Below are 12,057 nucleotides of genomic sequence, written 5' to 3' on the forward strand. Positions count from 1 at the left end.
GATCGGTTGTCCCAGAGGTGTCGGGACCAGAGGCGAGGGAGATGATCGCAAACATCCAAATGTTGTTTGGGCACGTAAAGCAAGTGTGCGTGGAATGTGGTGCTTTCATCTGCTACAGGGAAAGTAGCATCAGTTTGATTTTACGAGCTATTCAAAATCATGTTAATGTTTGTCCGAGACGCCCCAAAAAATAAATTCTTTTTTTGTTGTTGCTCCTGTTGAGCCCTTTACAATGGATCGTTTTTGTTTCCCCCCCCCCCAAAAAAACCAAAAATTTTTAAAAACGTTCAGAAAATACAAAAAAAGTAAAAAAATGTTCAAAAAATACTAAAAAAAATATAAAACAACAAAAACATAAAAAAAAAAGTTCTTTTCAGAACTAACTCCCCATTATAAAAAAATTGGTAGAATATTTGGAACTCTGCCAACCTCTATTTCTCTTAGTTCGCTCCCGGAGCGCTACCCGGTACGCGTACCGGAAGCTAACCAAAAAAAATATTTTTAAAAAAAAAGAACAGTAAGTATAAGGTAAGCAAACAGACAGTTATGTGAAAAGAAAGACAGCGTTAGGGAGTAAACAAGAGATACTGTTACCTACAATCCACTGCTGATGATGTCACATATTACATCATTCATGACATGGTCAGTAACATCAACAGCAGTGGATTGTAGGTAACAGTATCCTTAGTTTACTCCCTATAGCTGTCTTTCTTTTAACATAACTGTCTGTTTCCTTCCCTTATAGTTACTGTTCTTTTTTTAAAAAAAATTTTATGATCAGTCATAAACAGTGACATTAATAGAAACAGAGAGAGTGAACAAGAGTGAAGAACTATGGTCCTCCTCAGCCACCCTCAGAAAACCAAGGGGGTCAAGATACATCTACCGTGCCCCCTTCTACCCATTCTGAACATTATTTGCCCTCCATCTTGTATCTTGATTCGACCGAAACACAAAATGGTGGACTCCCATAACGCTGCTGGTTTGCGAACCGGGCAACTTCCCGGGAAGCGGTCCAAAAAAAAAGGTGGGAAAGTAATTCACAGACACTAAGAGTAATAGAGATGGAGTGAGTGAACAAGACTGAGGAACTATGAGAACAGAGGGACTGAGAAAAAGAGTGGAAGGAGTTGAGTAAGTAGGTAATAGAGAAAGGAATGAGGAAAGTAGCAAAGGCAGGAAACTGAGGATTAAAGAAGTGAAGCAGTGGATCTAATAGTAGGTGAATGTGATAGAAATGTAACGAAAAGAGTACAACTATTTACCTTGTAATTGCCGTTAAATTAATCACATTTTATTTTTATACTTTCAATCTGTGAAAGAGAGAACCAACATTTGAAAAATATTAAAACATGTATTTAAAAATTACAAAAGACAAGGGAAAATATTGAAGGACAAATAGTTTTTCAACAACTTTGACACTGACAGAAGCTTCTGCTTCTCCAGGTCCTCTACACAATCCTAAAGATATACATTTTAAACTAACAGTATCTTGATGCAGATGAAGTGAGGCCTATCTTAAAACATGGTGCATCTTTTGCATTGCTCTTGTTTCAGAAAAGTGTCGCTTCAGGATGCCAACAACATGTCTCCTATCCAGAGATTTGTTTGAGGTGAGGCCTACTCAGAGTTCAAGATGAGATTTACACTTGTTGAAGTGTACAGAGGAGATAATATCTGTGAAAGTCTACCAATGAAGTGAGTCATGTCCACTGCACTCTTCAACAAAGTAGAAACCTCCTATGTTTCCCTGGACAGACCTAAACTTGATCTGCACAATGTGATTCATAATGATAGGAAACACAGGTGATGTAATTGAAATATGTGCAATTTATTTTGCTCATTTCACAATCACATCACTTGTGTTTCCTTTGCTTAGGTATCTCATTGTGCAGATGTAGTCCAGCATATGAAAGAATACGTAGAAGTGCAGCACTGCATGCAATAAATTTAACACTTACAGAAAACTCACCTTCTCCATGCCTCCTACACAGTTCTACATATACATCATAAATGCAAACAGTACAGAATTAATTATACATGTTAAATGGTTTATTTTTGCTGTTCTCAGAATGTATCAAAATTCACTAAAAACAGTGACTTGAAGGTATTCATCATGTAACAGCGGGGAAAAAAAAACACAATCAAAATGATTGTGTTTAAAAAACCCATACAACATCAGAAATTAAAATTCAGAACTCCTTAAAGTTAACTTACTTTCCATGACGTCCAAGGATGTCCTATGAACAGCTTACACTCTTTTGTGCTGTTATTACTTTCAGCCCGCCACTTTCTGAAGGAAAACCTCCATCGTTTTCAAAAACATGTTACATGCAATAAATGACTTCTTGCTCTCTACCACTATTTTCCACAAGGCCAAATCTAGTCAGAGATATTTATAACTCTTGGATTTCTTGTAAGTCAATCCCATCATTTGGCATTTCAGCAACTTTCACAATTAAAATGTTGAAGATCATTTTCACAATCCTGGAATAGTAATATCTTCCCCTTCTTGCTCAGTCATGTTCTACATTTCCTATGACACTGATACTGCTTAATATGAAGCAGACTTACACTACCTCTATGAGTACTACAATTATTTAATTCTCTACATCACTTTTAATCACAAAGCAATGTAAAACAGTAGACAGCATTGCAGACTTACATTCCCTCTACTCCATGTTTTGATTGGCTGCTTCAATTAGCTTATGAAAAGAAACAGTTTTTCTGAACTCATTCAAAGTGCACATATATCTCCATGATGTCCAGTCCTATGATTAGAAGTTATGTCTCTGAACTACACTTATCCTCAAGGCCAAATTGTGTAGGAGCCATTAGAACTTCTTGAAATTCCACAGAGCACATCCCGAGATTATTTCCCTAAAATTTTGGTTTTAAAAACACCAGGTAAGAGTTTTTAAGGTCATACGGCAATTTTTTTTTGAAAATTAAAACAGAATCATTGCAGAATGACCAGCCATTTCTAGACTTTAAATAAGCTGTGTAATGTCCTGATGTTATTGAAGGGCCGTCATGATATATAATTGCTGTAGTTACAAAAGTCCTTCCTGATATTGACAACTGCGAAGCTACAACATTTTTTATTAAAGTTGTCAATTTTGTTCCATCAGGCCTACATCGTTGGAACATTAAAATGACGTACTGGCCATATGTTCGTATAAATAATGTGGACATCATTTCAGATTTACATTGGCTACACTCCATGTTGTGATTAGCAGCTTTTACTAGCTTATTAAAGGAGACTGATTTACTGTCTGGCAAAGTTAAATATATAAATCTTTCTGAGTCTACACTAGTAGTACTTGATACCATACAGTTCTCGCAGTCATGCTGCCATTGATAAGAAAGCCCAAACAGCTGATCTACATCTACACCTTCAGCATGTAATACATCAAGCATATACATTAAAAACTCCTGACAATCTTGCTGAATATTTTGAGAGAATTGTGTTTGGCCTGAACATCTATCTAACAGATTTCTAATTTCAGACACACTTTCTATGTTTCTTCTATCAGTGGTACATTTCTCTAACACAGAATTTAACAAACTGCAAAATCTTTGATCAGAATTGACCACAATCTCTTCTTTTACATTTTTTAGAGAAAACAAAACATTAATTACTACATTAGCATAGCAGTTGACACCAGAACTGTTTTCAAACTGAAAACCAACAACATCTTCAACAGAATCCTCTTTGTTTCTGCTTGTAATTTTAGGTTCATTCACTTTTTGTCTTTTTGCTACAACCTCCCCAGTATTGTTCTCATTTCTTCGTTTCCGGCCTACCAGACGTTTCTCAAACAAAGGAAACTGAGGCAAATGTGGCGCATACTCTCTTCTTAATCTATTGTATTCCTTAACACAATCTAGATCTGCACAAATGTTTCTGACATCACACTCAATCAAGTACAATCCCGATAAAGTTCTAACTCGTGACAATGCCACATATGCCATACCCTCCTTGAACACAGAACTGCCAATATTCACCAATGCACTGTCTACACTTAAACCTTGCGATTTATGGATTGTCACCGCATATGCCAAGCAAACAGGGAACTGTTTACGGCGAACATATAAGTCTTTTACAAGCAAAAATCTAGCAGAACAACGAGCAATTAGCTGTACTTCCTCAATGCCATCAAATTTAATTTTTAAAAATTCAATTCCATCTCTATTTCTGTATTTCACAAAATCAACAACATTACCCATTGATCCATTTACCAGACCTCTTTCAACATGTAAATTCCTTCTTAAAATTATACGGCAGTTCAAGCACACATTCAGAGTCTTTTCAAAACCTGCAGTTTTAGATATACTCTTCTCTAATGAATCCAATTTAGTTTTCAGATTCTCAGACAAAATAATTGTTGATCCCATATGCTCTACTCTATCAATAGCTTCCAGTTTCACAATCTCTTGCTTTTCTAAATGCAACATTTTGTTGTTAAATTTGGCACATTCTGCAAGAGTTGGCATCAAACATATTCCAGATTTCTTTTCAGTAATTTTCTGAAAAATATTCTCAGGCACAACATCTTGTTCTGGATATAAATTTGACAGTAATCGTGCATTTAAAACTTCTTTCCCATGCTCAGTCACTTTTCCAATTCTAACATCTTGTAGAATAGTCTTGTAAACTTCATCCTTCGCCTGACGCATATTTTCATGCAGTTCAGCATAATTGAAGTTTAACCATATATTGACGTTGCCAATGCTGCCTAGGCACTTCCTGGTATCTTCATGCGTGAGCATTTTGAACACAGGTTGCCCTTTCACTGGTGTCAGCTGCAGAAGATCTCCGAAAACAATGATGTGTTTGCCACCAAATAACACATCATACTCTGTTTTGAGAACTTCTTGCATCCTCAAATGCACAAAGGCAAGCATGACATTGGAAACCATGCTTACTTCGTCAATGATAAGAAGTTTCATTTTCCTCAAGATTCTTGAAACTTCAAAACAAGCATCTCCAGATAGCTTGTGATATTCTAATTTGTTGTCATGCTCCACTGGCAGCATCAGTAAACGATGTAAAGTAATCCCTTTAATATTATGTGCTGCCAGTCCAGTTGGAGCAGTGACAACACAAGACAGCGATGACTCTGTCCTTTCCTGCAAATAGCATGAAATTGCTTTAATGAGGAAACTTTTTCCAGTTCCCGCTTCTCCACTCACGTACAGTCGGACAGGCTTCAACGACGTACATGAGCACTCTTTCTTATCATGACTTAATCCATGATCAATTTGCATGGTAACTTCGTCATATATTTTCCTCTGCTCAACGTTGAGTTGCCTTTCCAACTCTTCTAAGTTAACCGCATCCTCTTGAGCATGTGCCATGGCTCTTTCCACTTCATTCATAGCAGTGGCAGCTTCATTTTCAATAAGAGGTCCTCCTAGTGGATCCTGACTCAATGAAGCAGAACTCTGACTGTCCTGAGAACTGTCTCTGGCAATCTCGGCTGCAATCGTTGCTTCCTGCTCAATTTCCGCATTCAACATTTCTACATATTTGGGAAAAGCAGGACATTCTATGGTCTCCTTGGCGGCATTGAAAGAGTCTTCGTAACAGAGGAAATCTCCAAGCAGTTCCTCTTCTGCACGCCAAGGCTTGAAAAGTTGCAAAAGTGCTAAATAGAAAAACTCCTTTTTTTCAGGAGATTCGCCACTCAATTTTTGATGGTTTATCAAGTGGCATTTTCTTTGCTTGACCAGACATCCCTCACTTCCTATTACAGCATACACTCCTTTCTCAGTATCTTCTTTGATGTTCCTCTTGAATATGTAATTTTGCAGAACCTCATACAGACAAACATTCTCTAGGTGACTGCTTCGATTTGGATAATATGTATCCAACATGTTTGTCTTCAAAATGTCGGTACTGTTTGGCTCCTTTTCCGCCAAATACTCAATTTCCCGCACAGGTTTGAGAACTCGATTACGCGTTGCAGCAAGACCAAGACTCGCCCAAACGATACTCCTGGACTTGGCATAGAGACTTGCTGAAGACAACCGGTCAGAACATTCGTACGCTCCGATTTCTCGATGCGACAACATCTTCAGACTGAAACTGTACAACTTCTTGCTGAGGCTCTTTTCATGGGAAATGTCCTCCCACATATCCTTCAATTCTGTCTTCTCTTTTTTGGTGATGTAAGACGTCACATACCGAGCCACAGCCATACAGTTATCAGCCACAAACTGTATATCCATGTTAGCATTCCACATGGACAAAATCACCGGGTTGTAGTCGTTGATGTACTTGGACTCTTCATTCCTCTTCAAATTGTATGTGTTTTTAGGTGATTTCTTCATCACATTATGTCGCAGCGAAGACATCAAACTGTTTACTCTTCCTTTAGAAATCACCGGTCGTGGAAAGCCGAAACGACATTTGGTGTAGAACTTGTCTTTGTTTCGGAATTTACGACGGCAGTACTTTCCACATCGATGGCTTTGGAAACGCAGAACTTTTTCTCTTAGGCTTTTCTTCTCCTTTGCGTTTGGAACAGCACACGTAGAATACTGTTGGATGAAACTCATCACTGAGTCTTCTGGATCCGTTCCAAATTTAGGTGCATCCTTGATCCACAACAACATATGTATATGAGGAGCACCTCTTGCTTGGTACTCCTTTCTCCAGAAGAAATCCAACACCTCTCCAAGAGGTGGATTCTTCTTATTCATGATGAAAGACATCATAGCTTCAAATCTATGATTGAAGTACCTACATAAATTGACTGGATCCAAAGAGCACAGTTCTCCGGGTGTCTTGAATTCGATGTTATCTACGTTAGCATTTGCCTCTCGTAGAAATTGAAGTAAGTCTTCCCAGCCATACTCGGCACAACTCAGAGTGAGGAACCATGTGGGAGTACCTAAGTTCCTCAGCATACATTTTAAATCACCATGACGACGGTACCAGTACTCATTAGTACCACGCTGACACGCCATGAGATTAATCAGGTGAGAATCCAAAATACTATCTTGGACATTCACTTTATCCATAAAATCACTTGCCGAGATGTTTTGCATGTGTATACCACTTTTCAAGATGTGGTTCACTGCATATGACAGTCCAGACAGATCGCTTTCAAACAGGAGATGAAACAAATAAGGAATGCATTGTCGAAACCTAGCATCTCCTGCATACAATCGCAAAGTCCGGTATTCAGAAGCAGGAATTTGATGAGGTCGCTCATCATATCTTCCTCCCTGACCTGTTGGAAAAAGCTGTGGGAAACACCGAGCTTCCAAACTTTCCTCCCAAACACTAATGGGACTCCCTTTGGCTTGTTTCATTTGAAACAACTCAATAGCATTCCCCATGACTTCCTTGGAATGCAAAGGATGAACACTATAATGTTCATATATTTCCTCACTAGTAGAGGGTTCTACTTTCTCAATTTGACCAGCACACAAATCGCTATCCTCTTCCTCACTTACTTCCTCTTCTGCAACATATACATTCTTATAGTATTTATTATTTTTTTTCAAATACAATGTTGCCTTTTTAACTTTCCTAACATCTACTAAATCTTGCCATATTTTCTTATTCTTTGTCGGAACCCCATTAACTAAGATAACCAGAGGTTCCTCTTCCACTTTTTCTACTCCAATTGTGTTAATGTTTTTCTTCAAATCTAGAGGCAAATAAACAACTCTTCCCTTTAATCCTCTCTGTAAATCTGATGGAGGCAATTTCCCTGTCTTTGGCTCCATTCTTACAATAGCCTGAAAGGGATGGATACTTTGAATCAAAATAGATTCATAAGTATTTAAGTCCTTCAATTCAGAAGGAATCTCAACCAATTCCAGATTATTATGAACTGCTCTAGCAGGCATCTGGTTTTGTTTTAATTTGTTACAACAATAAGTACACACACGTTGATCCAATCCCAAATCAAAACAATTTTCTACCATCAAGTATGTTGCAAAATCCTTCCATTCACTATTATTTTCCCTTTCACTTTTTGCATATAAATCCACTAACTTAGTCTGATTCTTATAATAAGTGCGTCTACAACACACACAAGTGAAATTAGGCCTCTCACTTGATTTCATGTCAAACGTCGCAATTTCCCTCTGGAAATGATCTATACTGGAAACATGTACACTATCTTCCAAATGACCCTCTACTTCTTGCTCAATTTCAACATTCTCCTCTTTACTTCCAAAGTAACAAAACTCAATTTCTTCACATATATTCTTCACATCTATTTCAGAACCATGCAAAAGAGCAGCGCATAATTGTTTCAGCATAATTGCTGGACTCTTAGCATAATACAACATTCTAACTAATTTCCTCACTTTGTTATGATGCACTGCTAGCATCCTGAAATGATGAAAAACACTCTGGCATACTCTCCTGGAAAGACAAGCCAGTGAATGACCATGCAAACCTGTCACTTCTCTTACTCTGCAAGGATCTAATTCTTGCAACAACCTCATTTTCTGCTTCAAACTTTTTTTGTTAAATGACCGTACAAAATCACAAAGCAAATTGATGGAATCCTGTCGCACACTGCAAATACTACTACACTTCCAGGTGTACACAGGACCCTTAGCACGTCTTCCTAAAACCTCATTACCTAACAACTCTTCTGCCTCTGTTGTCACAAGTTTTTCTTTTTCAACTGGACAACCATCTTTCACTTCATAAGCACGACCACTGATGTCAACTGCATGCACCAAATCATTATCCTGGAAATAACTCTCTTCATTAAAAAATGCCTCACAGCTTGAACTATGCATCCATTCTCCAGAAAAAACTTCACAAAAATTACTACGATTAACTATTCTCTTCCATCTACTATTTCTTTTGAAATCAAAAATTGCCTTGTTTAGCTTCCTAATTCTATTGATTATCAAAATAAATAACTTACGTTTAATTTCAAATGCCTGATCAATAACTTTCTCAACTTTTTTTTTTCTCTTATAAAAAACTAGTTTCTGTTGACCTTTCTTAATATTTTTTAACAAATTGCCAATTATCCTGTTGCGGAACATTCGTTTACGAATCTCCCTAAACTGTTGTTTCCTTCTACTATCATGCACAGATTTATCTCTTGCTCTAGCAGTAACATTTTCCATTGTCCTTTTCTTTCCATTTGATTTACTCCTCGTGTTATGGACTGAAACATTTTCTGTAGTAATATTTTTTTTATTACAAATATTTCTTATGAAATATTTAGAGCTCTTACCCGGTGCTTTCTTCGTGGCTTGAGAAATCTTTTTGTTAGAGGACTGCTGCATTTTTTTTTTCTCCTGCTGTCTTTGACGTTTTGCAGCCTTTATCTGTCTTTGTATTGTAGGCATATTAAAATCTTGAAATGATCTGCAGTTGAATCTGAGGAAAAATATAATAAAAAATGTTAATAAACATTATTATCAAACAGTAAATCAGTAATAGTGATCAAAAACATAACACACTACTTGACATTTTAATTTGAAGATTTTTTAGTCATTGCCAATTTTACAATACAGAAATACCAGAAAAGAAATGACATTTATATTTATGTTACCTATGCTATTTTATATGTGAATCTGATCTAATTTTATGAGCATATTTTAATATTTTATTGAAGACACTACACATAACCTGTTTTTGAAGGTGTCTTTATTTTTAAATTAAACGGTTTACCTTTTTACTTTTTATTGATTATAAATTTTAAAAATAAATGTTTATAATTCCAAAGGCTCAAGCAGGTCAGCTTCCCATCCTATATCATATAATTCGGACAAATCTGCATCCTCATCACGCTCTTCTTCATCCTCAGGATTTAAATCATCCAAGGGATCAACATCCACTGATGTTTCAATTACGAGTTCAATGATGAGGTCAAAATCAACTGATTGCTGATTGTCGCTCATGTTGATGTTGTCTTTATCTTTAAAGAAAGATAACAACAATGAGATGTTGCAGAGTAAGAAACAAATCTCAGAGATTATAATAGTAAAATTGTTTAACAAGATTAACATTTTGCAGCTATTATTTAGCCATGTCCAGCAATGCTGAGCAGGTGAAGCCTATGTCTAATTTTTCACTGAACAGGACTCATCTCTTCTTAACCTTGGATAAGCCTCAACGACTCTGTGTCCCCTGCACATACTCAAATGTTAAAGTGCAGATTTATATTAAATGGCACATCCCCAGGCATGCACCAGTTAATGTGCACCACTGCTTTACCACCCATGGTGTGCCGCATTTACAATCAGATAGGAGAAAGCTGCGTCAAAACCCTGCGCCTGATTGAAGCTGGCATAGGTCTTGACGCAGCATTGTGGAGATGGGGCACCCCTGAGCCTTGCTGGAGCTGCATCGCACTTGCGATACAACTCCAGCAATGCACCACCTTTACGGCACAGATGCGTCACGCATCTGTGCCGTTTTTGCCCCATGCTGCACCACATTGTAAATGCAGCACAACATGGGTGGCGGAACAGTGGCGCAGGATGACTGTCACATCCCTGGTGATGCGCCAGTCATCATAAATCTATCCCTAAGCTTCTTATCTTGTTACAGATGAACTGCCATATGTATCATCAAAATATTTTACATTTTCTAAATAGCGAATTTTAAGGAATAAATAGCGATTCTTTACCATTCCTAATTTGCGATGAGCAAATTGCTAATTGCAAGTTACCCATTCATTTCCATGGCCTAGGAGGCTAATATGAATGAAGGTTTAATTTGCGATTAGCAATTTGCTCATCACAAAGTAGGAATTTTTCCAAGGGTGCAGGGGTGTCTCAAGAACACCTGCTGCACCCCTGAAAAACAAATTTGGGGGCATATGGCACACATACATGCCCTAAGGGCATGTGTTGGCGTCATATGGCACCTTTTGTTTTTTTGAAAAAAAGCTTTTTGAAAAGAATTCACAAATTACCACTAATTTACCACAATAGTTTCCAAATCCTTAATGTCATTTTTTACATAGTTTTTGTTTGATACATTGCATTTAAGTAGTCACAAAATTTACAAATGCTTCAGTGCAATCGCAAAATAAGGAATAGCAAATTTTGCTACTCCTTATTTTGCATCAAAGTTGTTTGATACATACCATTTGTCTAATTAACATTCGCAAAGGCCGAAATTCATAGAATTTTGATCTTTGCAAATGCTAATTAGCTTGATACATATGGCCCCAAGTGAGGCCTGTCTTGCGACATGGTGCATCTTTTGCATTACTGCTGATTGGGTTTTATGTGGTACGTTTTTTTTTTACACCATGACATATCTGCCTAAATGCATCAATTTTTAATGTTGTCACCTCATAGCAAATATTTTGCACCACCGCTGCATCATAAAAGTGACGCACAGTGGCAGAAAAAAGGCATACACCTATCATAAATCTATCCCTAGCATTTTAAATGATTAATCCAGGATGACAATAAAGTGTGTCCTATCCAGAGGTTTGTTTAAGGTGAGGCCTACTCAGGATTGCAGATCAAAGTTACGCTTGATGAAGAATACAGAGGAGATAATACATATAAAGGACTACCAATGAAGTAAGTAATGTGCACTTTATTGCACCAGTCATCATAAATGTATCCTTAAGCTTCTTATCTTGTTACAGATGAACCACCATATGTACCATCAAACTATTTTCCATTTCCTAAATAGCAAATTTTAAGGAATAAATAGCAATTCTTTACTATTCCTAATTTGCAATGAGCAAATTGCTAATTGCAAATTACCCATTCATTTCCATGGGCTAGGAGGCTCATAGGAATTAAGGTTGCAATTTGTGATTAGCAATTAGCTCATCACAAAATAGGATTTTTTTCAAGCGTGCAGGGGTATCTCAAGAACACCCTGCTGCACCCCTGAAAAAGAAATTTGAGAGCACATGGCACACCTACATGCCCTAATGGCATGTATGGGCGTCATATGGGACCTTTTTATTTTTTGAAAAAAATGCTTTTTGAAAAAAATTCGCAAATTACCACAAACTAGAAGTTGGTGGTAGTTTCCAAATCCTTAATATCATTTTTTACATATTTTTTTTTTGATACATTGCATTTAAGGAA

Source organism: Lissotriton helveticus, chromosome 4_1 (genome assembly GCF_964261635.1).
Source record: "Lissotriton helveticus chromosome 4_1, aLisHel1.1, whole genome shotgun sequence".
In the NCBI taxonomy this organism is placed as follows: Eukaryota; Metazoa; Chordata; class Amphibia; order Caudata; family Salamandridae; genus Lissotriton; species Lissotriton helveticus.